At 42.4% G+C, this 15,262-nt stretch overlaps 1 protein-coding gene across 5 annotated transcripts in view; it reads right to left on the minus strand.

Annotated features, from left to right (window-relative positions):
* Positions 1–15,262, minus strand: part of LOC105487750 (TBC1 domain family member 1) — a 248,177-nt gene that overhangs the window by 206,108 nt on the left and 26,807 nt on the right. The window lies entirely within an intron of this gene.

Here is a 15,262-nt window from a genome sequence, read left to right on the forward strand (position 1 = left end):
TTTGGGAGGACGAGGCGGGTGTATCACGAGGTCAGGAGTTCAAGGCCAGCCTGGCAAAGATGGCAAAACCCCGTCTCTACTAAAAATACAAAAATGAGCCGGGTGCAGTGGCAGGTGCCTGTAATCCCAGCTACTCGGGAGGCTGAGGCAGGAGAATCACTTGAACCTGGGAGGCGGAGGTTGCAGTGAGCTGAGATTGTACCACTGCACTCTAGCCTGGGCAACAGAGCAAGAGTCCATCTCAAAACAAACAAACAAACAAACAAACAAACAAAGGAGTGGAAAAAGGTCAGGGAATGGTGGGGATAATAGTTCTTCATTCTCAGGAATTTTTTAAGATAGTAGCAAATAAAAGACATGAGTACCAGCCAGGCGAGTTGGCTCACACCTGCAATTCCAGCACTTTGGGAGGCCGAGGCAGGTGGATAGCTTGAGGTCAGGAGTTCAAGACCAGCCTGGCCAACACAGCAAAACCCTGTCTCTACTAGAAACACAAAAATTAGCCAGATGTGGTGGCGTGCACCTGCAATCCCTCAGGAGGGTGAGGCAGGAGAATCACTTGAACCCGGGAGGCGGAGGTTGCAGTGAGCAAAGATCGCTCCACTGTACTCCAGCCTGGGTGACAGAGTGAGACTCCATCTCAAAAACAAACAAACCAACCACCAAAAAACAACAAAAGCCAAAAAACCCAAAACATAAGTACCTATTGTGGTAAATGGCATAAAGGAGACATGCAAGAGATTGTAACAACCACATGTTCTTTCATAAACTCAGTATCAAGAAGTCTTCTAATCCATTCTTTCTCCGTATGAATGGGGGAGAGGCCATTACTAACAGTATAATCCAGTAAGATTTTCTCTAGCATTGTCAGTTTTTACCTTTTAAATGCCCCTTAATTTTTCACCTTTTCATTATGCATCATTTAAAATAAGAATGTATTATCTTAATATATGGAAAACATTTCTTTAGGAAAACAAATTTATTCTTAGTATTTATTTCATGCAAAATAAAATATTCAGATGGCTAAGGTAGATTTGCTTAAAAGTGTTACAGTCCTTCTAGAAAACTGTAACCACAGAACACAGCATTTCAAGGAAAAGTTTAATAACTTAGTTTATCCTGACTTTAAAATGTTTAGCCAGGTGCAGTGGCACACATCTGTAACTGCAGCTACTCAGGAGGCTGAGGCAGGAGGATCACTTGAGCCTGTGAGTTCAAATCCAGTCTGGGCAATACAGCAAGACTCTGTCTTAAAAAAAAAAAATCCACAAAGTTGGCCAGGCGTGGTGGCTCACACCTGTAATCCCAACACTTTGGGAGGCCAAGGTGGGAGGATCACTTGAGCCCAGGAGTTTGATGCTGCAGTGAGCCATGATTGCGCCATTATACTCCAGCCTGGGTGACAAACTGAGACCCTGTCTCAAAAACTTAAAAAGCATGCAGTCCTAAACAGTATGTCAGTTCTCTTCTTACTCTGAAATTTAGAGTAAGATTAGAATAACATGGAGTTATACAGTATGTATTTTCTCCCATCTGGTTTGATCAGCATTATGTTTTTATAATCGGCTCATGTTTTTACACATAACTGTAGTTCATTTAGTTGCTTTTTAATAATACACTGCATTTAACAATGTATCCATTCTACTGTTCTACTGTTGATGGGCTGTTTCCAGTTTTGGGCTATTGTAAACCATGCTGCTGTCAACTTTCCATTCATGTTTTTTGGCAATAGTGTGCACAAATTCTTAGGAATGGAACTGCCGGGGTCATGGGATATGCTTATATTTATCTTTTGTGGATAGTAGCAAACCACTGTTCAAAGTGTGGCCAGAGTGATTTTTCATTCTCTCACTCCTCTGCCTGTTTTGTATTTTCCCATCTTTCCCCTCCTTTTTCTTCCCTTTCTTTCTCCCTAAGAGGCTTTCGCATCCCCTGACCAAAAGAAAAGTTTAGTTAATATCATTTAGTTGGCTACCACAGACATATTTCATGTTAGGGAAGACTACAGAAGACATTTCCTTTCTGAATTCCTATACAAGTCAAAGTCCTATTCAGCTATTCAAGTTGATATAAACATAGTTACATCTTCATTGATACCATATGCCAAGGATGTTATCTCCTGCACACTAGGAAAACTCAGCCTTCCTTTTTCATGTTGACTACCGGAAAACCTGGAGCCAAATTTACCCACCTGCAGCAAGGAAATAGGTCAGTGCTTCTAAAGTGTGGTCCTACAACCACCTGCATCAGGATCACCTGGGGGCGCGGGTTAACAATATAGGTGCCAGAGGTCCCAGGGTGAGGTTAAGGAACTTGCATTTTTAACAAATACCCCATGGGGAGTACAGTGTATGCTAACTTTTGAAACTGCTGATATAATGCTACATGATCTTGCATCTCAACTTTCATTTTGACTTAATATTATGATCTTATCATTGTGTTTCTTTCCTCTGTCACTCAGTTTTTAATCCATAGTACCTTGTCATATCTTACATATACTTAGAAATCACCTATGATCATTTCCAATTCAAGAGCTGAACTGGTAGATGAATAGACAGATAAATGTTAGACTAGATATTTAAAAAGAAAAAAGCTGTCTGGCATCCCTTAACCACAGATACCACTAGCCACTATAAAAGCATCAAAAAGAGATGAAGAAGATTACTAACTGCAGTTTTGCATTGAACCATCTTACAGTTTCATCATGACACATTTAGAGCACCAACAAAGAGGGACAATGGCGAGCTAGCTCAGACTAGCAGTCCAAAAGGAAATTCTTTGTTTCCTCGCCCACAGTTCCTAAGTCGAGCCTAGAGATCTTTCAGGGAGAACCTTCAGCACTGCCGAGAATTCTGCCTGTGGTTCATATGACCTTGGATTTCAAAAAATTACTTGTCTAAAATGTAATGTAAAAAGGGAAATTAAGTGGCCACGATGGAGTTTTCAAAGTTATAACGGCATCCGTTTCTGCAATAGAAAAGATTGAAATCGTTTACAGTCAGGTTTCTTATATTTTCACTAAATTTCTGGCCACCCGCTGAGGAGCAGCCAGTCATCATTCCTCTGCCAAAGAGAGCCTGGAAGAAAATTGGCACGGGTCGGCTGTTTATTGTGCAGACAAGCTGCAAAATCAAGGTCCAAATTTTCAAAAGTATACCCACTACAAGGGCTGGCTGCCCTACAGCGGTAAGAAAGAAAGTACAATCCAGACAAGCTGTTCAAGAAGCAAAACAGAGCAGTGGATCTTGCCACAGGAATTAAGAAATTATAACAGAATCAGACTCCCCAATCAGGTGTCAAAAAACAAAAAACAAACAAACAAACAAAAACACTAAGGTTCTATTTACAATGCTTACCTTGACTCTGATATCAACATATCCTATCCAAGAGGGATAGGTAATTCAATTATCAAAACTGTGTAAAACAAAACAACAGGGCCGGGCGCGGTGGCTCAAGCCTGTAATCCCAGCACTTTGGGAGGCCGAGACGGGCGGATCATGAGGTCAGGAGATCGAGACCATCCTGGCTAACACGGTGAAACCCCGTCTCTATTAAGAAATACAAAAAACTAGCCGGGCGAGGCGGCGGGCGCCTGTAGTCCCAGCTACTCGGGAGGCTGAGGCTGGAGAATGGCGTGAACCCGGGAGGCGGAGCTTGCAGTGAGCTGAGATCCGGCCACTGCACTCCAGCCTGGGTGACAGAGCGAGACTCCGTCTCAAAAAAAAAAAAAAAAAAAAAAAACAAAAAAAACACCATCGATATTTGCCACTGTTGGACTTCATCACAATTAGGTTGGTTGAAGCATTGAAGAAGTAATACCATATTATAAAATGCATACTTAAATTGTATCTGACTTCCAGAAGATAATCATATTATTGTTCCTGTAATAGGAAACACTTTTAAACTAGTAGTTCCAACTATATGCCAGGCCCTATTCTAAGCACTTCACACATATCAACTCACTTTATCCTTGCAAAAACCCAAGATAGTGATATTATTATTGGCCCCATTTTACAGATGGGGAAACTAAGGCAGAGAGATTCGGTGCTTTTCCCAAGGACCTTAAGCTAGTAGGTAACTCTAGAGTGCATGATTTTAATCACATTTGCCATTGTCAATCATTTCTGTTATCGTGAAGGGACAATAATGACCTGAATTTCAACTTAACAATTTTTAAAATTTGTGTTTTTTAGAAACAGGGTCTTGCTATGTTGCCCAGGATGGAGTACAGTGGCTATTCACAGGCACAACTGTAGCACGCTGCAGCCTCGAACCCCCGGGCTCAAGTGATCCTCCCGCATCAGCCTCCTGAATAGCTGGGACTGCAGATGCTCGCTGTGCCAGCTAACCTGACAATATTTTTGAAAGTGCATTAACCAAACAAAAGCATAAGGATTTGTACTTAAGCCACTCAGCTTCACTCTGCATCACATATTTCCGTAAAATTACATTTCATTTGCATAATGGCACAATGGCTGTTTCTAACATGCAAAATTCATCCACCACTTCCAAGACACTGTAATTGCTGTTTTGGCTTTTATAAAAACATCACCATGGTAAAGCAAAAACCCAAGCTGCCTGCAGCTGGAATCGTGGATCTTGGGATCTTGGCTCCCCAGACCAAAGAAAATATGAGTTAAACAGCAATAGATGTAAGAGAGAGACTCTTCAGGAGTACCTTAAAAGAGAAAGACTTAAAACCTAGTAGTCCTAGTAAGTTAAAGAACCAAGACACACACACACAAAATGGAATTGTAAAATCATTTTGTAGAAGCACAGTGCACTTTAGCTTCCAATTAGAAATAATAAATTAGAAATGGGGAGAGTTTTGAGTGGGGTCACAGCTTTGGAAGATCTAAGGGATCTCTTCCTGCCTCTATTAGAAGTCTGTGTTAATTTGAATAGCTGTTAATACTTATAACAGTAATATTTCTTTTTTTTTTCTTTTCTTTTTTGAGACAGAGTCTCGCTCTGTCCCCCAGGCTAGAGTGCAGTGGCGTGATCATGACTCACTGCAGCCTCTGCCTCCTGGGTTCAAGTGACTCTCATGTCTCAGCCATGAGAATTACATTGGGTTTACAGGCATGCACCACCGTGCCCGGGTAATGTTTGTATTTTCAGTAGAGATGGGGTTTCACCCTGTTGGCCAGGGTGATCTTGAACTCCTGGCCTCAAGCAATCCACCTGCCTTGGCTTCCCAAAGTACTGGGACTACAGGCGTGAGCCACCATGCCTGGCCATAACAGTAATATTTCAGGCACCTCTAGACAAAGCTACCGCCAATAAATCCAGCTGAGACTTGGAGGACTTTGTTTAAAGTTCTAGCCTGTGTAACACAGAGTTGGTGGCAGTGGCCAAAGAGAAGGTAGGACTGATGTCCAGGTCCAAGTAGCCTTTCCATGGGGACTAGGTTTGGACAGGAAGAGTTCAAAAGATATGTGTTAAATTGAGGGCCACATAACCAGGGCTCACCTAGAAGTGGGGCCGCATCACCTCAATCTAGAATATCTACAGCATCAGCAACCGCAGAGGAAGGGAAGCCTCAAAAAGGCAGAGCCAGGATCATTACATAGAGTTTTTGACTGCTGAACGAGGGTGCCTGGACAAAGACGCAGGTGAAGAGTGTACTCACCGCCCTCCTGCTGACCAAACTATGGAGCAAGGCACTTTGTAATTTGTACAGAGGTGCCACATGACTTGAGCAGCCCTGTAGAGCAATGCTAAGGCATTAAGCAGCCACAGCAACCGGAGCTAAAGTGACGGGAGGCAGAGAGTACCCTATGGAGGCACAAAGGGAGGGAATCCTTATTCTGGTGTAAATCCAATGTCATTTTCATCATCTCTGCCTCTGGCATTCGAGTTCAGAAAATAATGTTTACTACTAGAAAGGTCTTCCTGTATACTTTCTCTATGTGGTACCTTTCTTCCAAAGTACACATGTTCCTTCCAAATAGTTAAAGTTAATGCACACAAGTTACAGAGCATTTTCTTCGAATGATGATGGATCATCATAGAGCCATCGCAGGGCACCATCTGGCAAGTTCTATAGGATAAATGTCCTTCAAACAGAAAGACATAGATCTGCAGTAACTGAATTGAATAATTTAAATCTGTCAAAGGTAGACGAGGAAATGTTTAGGGCCAACTTCTCTCTTGTTTTATTGAGTAAATTGATACCTAACTACTTTGATCTTTTCTAATGGATGATAACATATTATTTTATTAATTTATTTTAAACTTTTTCTTCAGAACAATTATCTCGAATGGCATGATTATAGGATGGTTTCTGTTTTCTTTGCTATGCGTTACTATTTTTTTCCAAATTGTCTATAATGATTATGTATCTTATTATTATTATTATTATTATTATTATTGAGACGGAGTCTAGCTCTATCATCAGGCTGGAGTGCAGTGGCGCGATCTCAGCTCACTGCAACCTCTGCTCTTAAGTAGCTGGGACTACAGGCATGACTCACCATGCCCAGCTAATTTTTGTGTTTTTAGTAGAGATAGGGTTTCACCATGTTGGCCAGGATGGTCTCTATCTCTTGACCTCATGATCCCCCTCCTTGGTCGCCCAACGTGCTGGGATTACAGGCGTAAGCCACCACGACCAGCCGTATCATTTTTGTAATCAGAAGTACTATATACTTTTTTTTTCTTCACTTGTTTCTTTGTTCCTTCCACCTACAGATAGGGTTGGTTCAGGTTAGGAAATGAAAGAGGCTGATAAAATTGGTCACTGGCTTGGCAAGAATAAAACCCAGCAGTGTAAATGGCAAAGACAAGACACCATGTGTGAAAGGTAGACCTGGCCCTGCACCATCCATGCAGCATGCTACAGGGTGATCACCCTTTCCCCCAATTCACGGGAGAGAACACTAGGCATGACATGTGACTGTGTGCCTCAGCATGGAGTCCAGGGCCTGGCAGACAGTGTACACCGCACGTGTGTTCCTTCAGGGCTTGGAGAGATGACTTTATGAGTAGCAGCAGCAAGAGCATAGCACAGGATGTGTCCCTGGTATGTTAATTTCTGAGTCTCAGTTTCCTCAGCTTTAAAGTAGGAATAATAATACCACATAGAGTTGTTATGAATAGTAAATAAAATAATGAGCATAAAATACATAGAACATGCTTGGTTGACCCAGCAATTCCACTTCTTGGTATGTACCCAAAAGAATTGAAAGCAGGGACTCAAATGGATATTTGTACACCCATGTTCAGAGCAGCATTATTCACAGAAGCCAAAGGGTAAAAACAACCCACATGTCCATTGACAGATACATGGATAAACAAAATGTGGCAAGGGAATAATACTCAGCCTTAGAAAGAAAACAATTCTGATACTGCTACAACATAGACAAGCCCTGAAAATATTATGTTAACTGAAATACACCAGACACAGAAGGACAAATATGGGATTCCACACATATAAGGTGCCTAGAATAGGCAAATTCATAGAGACAGAAATAAAAGAGGTTTCCAGAGTCTGGGGGCAAGGAGCAGTAAGGAGATATTTTTAATGGGTACAGAGTTTCTGGTGGGATAATGAAAAAGTTCTGGAAATGGGTAGTGTGATGGTTGCATAACACAGTGAATATACTGATGCCACTGAACTGCACACCGAAAAATGGTTAAAATGACGGATTTATGTTATGTATATTTTACTGCAGCAAAAAAGTACTGGGTTAATGGTAGATATTTCTTCTGTCATTATTAATAATAGAAATAATCAGTTCATACAAACAAAGCATAGGCAACCCATAAACTTGAACTGACTCATAGCACAGTGATGAGAAAATATCCCATGAGAGTTTTTGGGGAGGGAGCATGGCAGGGGTGGTGTAGTGGGGGAGAGGGCTGGTGTACGGTAGTGATATCAGTTAGAGCCTAGGGCTTGAGTACCAGGAGCTGGGGCAGGAATCAGCAAGGTGTAGGTTACCTGAGGAAGCTGAGAGTAAGAGGACTGGGTCTGAAGCAAATTCCAGAGATTGCAAAGATCAATCCCAGTGAGTCCCAGCAAGACACAGGAGCCAAATGAGGCTAAAAAGAGGTGACTATGCTGGGTGCATTGGCTCACGCCTGTAATCCCAGCACTTTCAGAGGCCTAGGTGGGTGGATCATCTGACGTCAGGAATTCAAGACCAGCCTGGCCAACATGGCAAAACCCCATGTCTACTAAAAAGACAAAAATTAGCTGGGTGTGGTGGTGCACACCTGTAGTCCCAGCTACTCGGGAGGCTGAGGCAGGAGAATCACTTGAACCTAGGAGGCGGAGGTTGCAGTGAGCTGAGATGGCACCACTGCACTCCAGCCTGGGTGACAGAATGAGACTCTGTCTCAAAAAAAAAAAAAATTGGGGGCGGGGGGGGGGCTTGGGGAGAGTAATAGTTAAGGCTCTTGTAGTTACAACTGCCACTTACCTCAATGGGATTAAACATACATGGAGACTTCACTGGTTTGTGCACTTGCAAAGTGCAGGGAGAGCTCCAGCTCCAATAAGTTGGATCCCAGCGTGCAGACGATATTAAAGAACCTTGCTTGACCCAGTAATCCCATTACTGGGTATCTACCCAAAGGATTATAAATCATTCTACAATAAAGACACATGCACACATATGCTTATTGCAGGACTATTCACAATAGCAAAGACTTGGAACCAACCCAAATGCCCATCAATGATAGGCTGGATAAAGAAAATGTGGCATATACACACCATGGAATACTATGCAGCCATAAAAAAGGATGAGTTCATGTCCTTTGCAGGGACATGGATGAAGCTAGAAACCATCATGCTCAGCAAACTAACACAGGAACAGAAAACAAACACTGCATGTTCTCACTCATAAGTGGGAATTGAACAAGGAGAACACATGGACACAGGGAGGGAGCACCACACACCGGGGTCTGTCGAAGGGTGGGGGGCTAGGGGAGGGATAGCATTAGGAGAAATACCTAATGTAGATGACGGGTTAATGGGTGCAGCAAACCACCATGGCACGTGTATACCTATGTAACAAACCTGCACATTCTGCACATGTATCTAAGAACTTAAAGAATAATTAAAAAAAAAAAAGAGAGACAGAGAACCTTGCTACCCCATCCATCAGCTGTGGCACTTCCTTATTGGCTTCGTTCACACAGGCAGCAGCCATAGGGTCCCCTGTGAGAGATTCTTTTTCCAGGATTGACTCTGATTTGCCTGGTTTGGATCACAAGCCCACCCCCAAACCAATCATTGAGGTCAGGGCAGCAGAATAGGCTAATTCGCCGTGGACCATCTCCAGTGGACTATATAGAAGTGCTGTTGATAGATTCAGTGGAATGGATGCCAATTGGACAAAAAGGAGGAATGTTCTGTAGCAGGAGACAAAAATCAAAGTGTAGGAAGCTAGATAGAAACAGAAAAATAACTGAGTTTAATAAGCAGAGGTCATGAGTGGGAACAAAGCAAGGGAGTCTCAGACAAGTACAGATGAGGGTGGAGGGTCTGTGGTCTGGCTTATTGCCTGCCAGAAACTAGGACGTGAGTCAGGACAGGTTGAAGGCGCAGGCTGTTGGTTGCCTATGGGCCAGAGTTCCTCTGTACTGAGTTCTAACAGGGTTGCCTGAGCCTCCCCAATGTCTCCACCTTGTAATTAGAGTAGAACAATGAAAATCAGGAGGTTAGCTTCTAAAGCCAGAACCCCTCTAAATAGTGATGAAATAGGACATAAGCCCGAGCCTCAGTTTCCTCAACAGGACCGGTTGAATTACAAGGCACCTCAGAATCTGTATGTCTGGGCCTCCTTCCTAAACAATTGTAAATTAGTTATGTTATGAAAACAAAAGATGGGTGAGCATATTAAATAAAGTGATATAAGTGAAAGTATTTTCTAAATTACAAAGAACCATCCAAATTAGTTGTGGTTATTCTTTTTAATGTCAACAGACAGGGGAGGTAAAAAGGAGGAAAACAAAAAGTGGAAGGGTATCCCTATTTAAGGGTAGAGATAAAAACAGGAAACGGGGCTGGGTGTGGTGGCTCACACTTGTGATCCCAGCACTTAAGGAGGCCAAGGTAGAAGGATAGCTTGAGGCCAGGAGTTTATACACAGCCTAGGCAACACAGCAAGAAGCTGTCTCTACAGTTTTTTGTTTTTTTTTTAATTAGCTGGGTGTGGTGGTGCACACCTGTAGTCTTAACTACTTGGGAGGCCGAGGCGGGAAGATCACCTGAGCCTGGAAAATCACCTGAGCCTGGAAGTTCAAGGCTGTAGTGAGTTATGATTGTGCCACCTGTAACTCATGGCACTCTAGCCACAAAAAAACAGGACAGGCAAAATAAAAATTATATATATGGGCCGGGCGCAGTGGCTCATGCCCGTAATTCTAGCACTTTGGGAGGCTGAGGCAGGAGAATCATGAGGTCAAGAGATTGAGACCATTCTGGTCAACATGGTGAAACCTCGTCTCAACTAAAAAAAAAAAAAAAAAAAAATTAGGTGGGCATAGTGGCACATGCTTGTAATCCCAGCTACTCGGGAGGCTGAGGCAGGAGAATTGCTTGAACCCGGGAGGCGGAGATTGCAGTGAGCCGAGATCACACCACTGCATTCCAGTCTGGCGACAGAGTGAGACCCCGTCTCAAAAAAAAAAAAAAATATGTGTATGTGTGTGTGTGTGTATATATATATATATGTATTTTGTATATATATGTATTATGTAAATACACATAAAACATAAATATTTATGGGTTTTTTTGTTGTTTTCCTGGGTTGGGTTGGAAGTCACAGATGGCCTCTCCATGTCTTTGACACCATCCACTCCTCTCCGCAATCTGGCATCTATGCCCTATTACTCCACTGCCAAAGGTCATCAGTGACCACCCACACTGCCAGATCTGTGTGATGTCCATCAGCCATTACCTTTGCAAAGTTCATTACTGCTCTTGACACTGTTGTCCTTTGTCTCCATTCTTAAAACTCCCTACTGTCTTGGAACACTGTGGTCCCATCCTACCTTCATGTTCCTTTTTGGACTCCCTTCCCTTACCCACTTCTTAAAACACTCACATTCCCCAGTGTTCCTTGCTCCACGAATGTTAACCTCTTTCATCGTTTTGACTCCCATGTGATTGCTCCACCTGCATGGCTCCAGCCCTGCCCCCTGCACTGAACTTCAGCCCATTGGACATCCCTCAGAGGGCTCCAATACCCCAGAAATCTGCAGTGGAAGTCATCGGCCCCTCCCCTCCAAGTCCTTTTACTTCCTATTTCCCATCTCAGGCAGTCACAAAGGACAGACACCTACTCATTCATTCTCCCTCCTCTTTTCTGCACTCCCCAGCTCACACCGGCTGTGTTTTCTCTTATTACCTGGTTCTTATTTCTCCTTAAAGATTTGACTCCAAGGTGGTTTTGCAGAACCCCAGGTGGAGGAGAGCTCACCTAGTGGCCTGCCCAGAACTCTACCTCACTACCACTTACCAGATTACATTGAATCGCCTGTCTATGACTGTCCTTCAAACTACCCCTCCCCAACGCCATGGCCCAATGGCCTTTTTGTTGGGTTTTTGTACCCACTAAGCCTCGCACACTGCCTGGCACACAGATAGTTAATGTTTACTGAACTCAACCAATTCTTGCCAGCTGTGGAGAAGCTAAATAAGAACATTCTGCCTGTGATGAAAATAATCTTACTTTTAACTATCAGCACAGATTATTTAATGTGATCACTTAGCACTGATAGTGTCAAAAGAGGAGGAAGCTCATATATCTAAACTATGAAACAGATGATACAGCAGATTCTGCATTTACATTACTTATTTTGAGAAATATGTATTTCTCTTTTTTTTAACCAGTGATCACATATGAGTCTTAAATAGGAGCAGTTGTGCTTTTCCCAGTAGTTAACGGCATAGAAACTGTCTGATCAAATTAAAATGTATAACCTTAGCCAGGCGCGGTGGCTTATGTCTGTAATCCCAGCACTTTGGGAGGCCCAGGCAGGCAGATCACTTGAGGTCAGGAGTTGTAGAACAGCCTACCCAACATAGTGAAACTCTATATTAAAAATACCAAAAAACAAAACAAAACAAAACAAAAACTAGCTAGGCATGGTGGCACATGCCTTTTCAGGTACTCAGGAGGCTGAGGCAGGGGAATCGCTTGAACCCGGGAGGTAGAGGTTGCAGTGAGCCGAGATCACACCACTGTACTTCAGCCTGGGGGACAGAGTGAGACTTCATCTCAAAATAAAATAAAATCTATAACTTTAAAATTCTTTGGGTTATTTCTTCTCTTGAACCTTTCATTTTCAAACTGTACATTTCCAGTTTTTTTTTTAAAGGTGGGGGCATAAGTCTCCAAGCCTCCAGATAGGAATCATTTTCTTGTACAACTTTTCTCTGTGTTGTTGGTATTATATTATAAGGAGTAGAACATCATCTAAAACTTTAGAAGGAAATTTATTCAACAATCCTCAGCAATTATGTTGAATTATGCTAATTAACATTTTCATGATGCTATACATACTAGAAATGTAGTAGGAAATTAAAATTAGTATGTGTTGTATAGAATACACACAGTAGCATCATTTATAGTTGACAGGTGAACTGTACACTTGTACATCTGGTTTTAGAGACTGATTAAAAATTGTACAGCTAGGCTTACAAGGGAAATGCCAGGCCAGGCATGGTGGCTCATGCCTGTAATTCCAGCACTTTGGGAAGCCGAGACAGGCGGGTCACCTGGGGTCAGGAGTTTCAGACCAGCCTGGCAAACGGGGTGAAACCCCGTCTCTACTAAAAATAGAAAAATTAGCCGGGCATGGTGGTGCACGTCTATAATCCCAGCTACTCAGGAGGCTGAGACAGGAGAATCGCTTGAACCTGGGAGGCAGAGGTTGCAGTAAGCTGAGATTGCGCCACTGCACCCCAGCTTGGGAGACAGAGCAAGACTCCATCTCAAAAAAAAGAAAAGAAAAGAAAAGAAAATGCCAAAACACACCATGATCACATTTGTTTGTTCACTGTTTAAAACATACATAAAGGCCAAAAAAGAAAAATCTAAAATCATATTTAGCATAATTTTATTTTCTTCATAAAGCACAAAGGCTATGTACAACTTTCTGATATGAAACAATGCTTTTTTTTTGTTTTTGTCATTGTAAAAATCGGGGTAGTCACCTCATTTATCATGAGCAGTCTGAGATAATGCATAATATGGTGGAAAGAAAAAGGCAAGAAGAGATTTTAAGAATCCAAGTGTTATAAATCAAGCTTTGAGAATGGAAATCACATGGATAAGACATTTATTCGCTTGCATGTACAGTTTGCCTCCAGTTGTTTTTTTAAGCTGTGAATCCCTCTAAAGCATGCTGTTATAATTAAAATGTAATCTCTGCTTTGAAATTTAGCATCACGGAAGTAGCACAGGGCAACTATGGACTCTAAGTCATGCCGGCTCCTCAGGGTTCCACCTTCAAAATAGCTTCGTCTATTTTTTCTTTTTTTGAGGTGGGGAGCACTGAATCTGTTAATGTATATTAACTGACTATATCTGTTTGGAAGCAGATGCAATATTTTCATTGTTGAGAAAAGTATAATAAAGGGGAAAATTGGAAAAATCTAAATGATCATGAACAGAAACTAGCTAAATTATAGTACAAAAGTATATAGTCCTGATAGCAGCAAGAGTTATTCCGTCATTCGAAAGATTTTAAATATTGGATCAAAATCCCTTCTCACGGGGAAAGAGAAGCCCGGCATCCATCCCAAACTCTCTACGGGTTCTTGGGAGTCCACAGTTTGTCCAGTTCCCTGCCCCAGTGAATCCTGGCTCTCTTTCCTGTGTGGCCTCGCATGGCTCCTCCTTCCCCATCTACCGTGGACAGACACACCACATAGAGCCTTTCTTTGATGTTCACAAATAGTGCTCACACAACTTCTTTTATTTGTTTATTTATTTTGAGACGGAGTCTTGCTCTGTCGCCTAGGCTGGAGTGCAATGACATGATCTTGGCTCACTGCAACCTCTACTTCCTGGGTTCAAGCAATTCTCGTGCCTCAGCCTCCTGAGTAGCTGGGATTACAGGTGCCCATCACCACGCCCAGCCAATTTTTATATTTTTTAGCAGAGACGAGGTTTCACCATGTTGGTCAGGCTGGTCTTAAACTTCTGACCTCACGTGATCCACCTGCCTTGGCCTCCCAAAGTGCTGGGATTACAGGCATGAGCCACCATGCCTGGCCCACACAACTTCTTATATGTGGTAAACGGTAATAGGCATTTGGGGAAATGAGCAAAGGGAGGCCATAGAGGAGGGAGTGAGATACTCAGACACTCTGCAGCAACATACAAAACACAGCAGCAGACCAGGCGTGGTGCTTCACGCCTGTAATCCCAGCACTTTGGGAGGCCGAGGCAGGCGAATCACTTGAGGTCAGAAGTTCAAGACCAGCCTGGTCAACATGGTGAAATCCTGTGTCTACCAAAAATACAAAAATTAGCTGGGCGTGGTAGCATGCGCCTCTAATCTAATTTAAAAAAATATATATATATATATATACACACACACACACACACACACACACATACAGAGAGAGAACGAGAGAGAGAGCTGAGTTAAAAAAGAAATGGTAGAAAAGGATATATAAAATGATTTCATACAGAAACATTTGTTTCTATAAATAAGACAGTAAAATGTATAAAGATATACACCAGTCTCTTACTGTTGGTTTCCCTCTAGGAGATGGGAGTCAGGGGAAACTTTTACTTCTAATTCTTTTGTATGAATTTATTTCTTACATTTATTATAAACCCTTGTATAATCAGAAAAAGCATTTCAGAATAAAAAGATGGATGCAAAGAAAGTGGGCTCCAGTTGCATCTAAAAGGATGTAATCTACACACAAGAGATTTCTCAAAAGTAAAGGCTGCTCAGCCTTCATGACATCTCTTCCACAACTGTCACCAATACATGCCAAGAAGAGTTTGTGTTCATAAAAACCAAAGAAGAGAATGGTACAGATTTCAAGGAGCTGAGAGATGATGACCATTACCCCATGAATAAACTGTAAGGGAAAGAAGCTCAGGAGGGATGGGGAGAGAGGGGTGGCTTCTAAGAACAAAATGCTGGCTGAACAATAGGAGTCTGTCCTGATGAAGGAGGAAAGGAAAAAGGAGGAAATAAATTAATATGGGTGCACAGGGGACGTGATGCTTAATTTTATATGTCAACTTGACTAAGCCATGGGATGTCCAGATACCTGGTTAAA

The sequence above is a fragment of the Macaca nemestrina genome, chromosome 3 (assembly GCF_043159975.1).
Source record: "Macaca nemestrina isolate mMacNem1 chromosome 3, mMacNem.hap1, whole genome shotgun sequence".
NCBI lineage: Eukaryota > Metazoa > Chordata > Mammalia > Primates > Cercopithecidae > Macaca > Macaca nemestrina.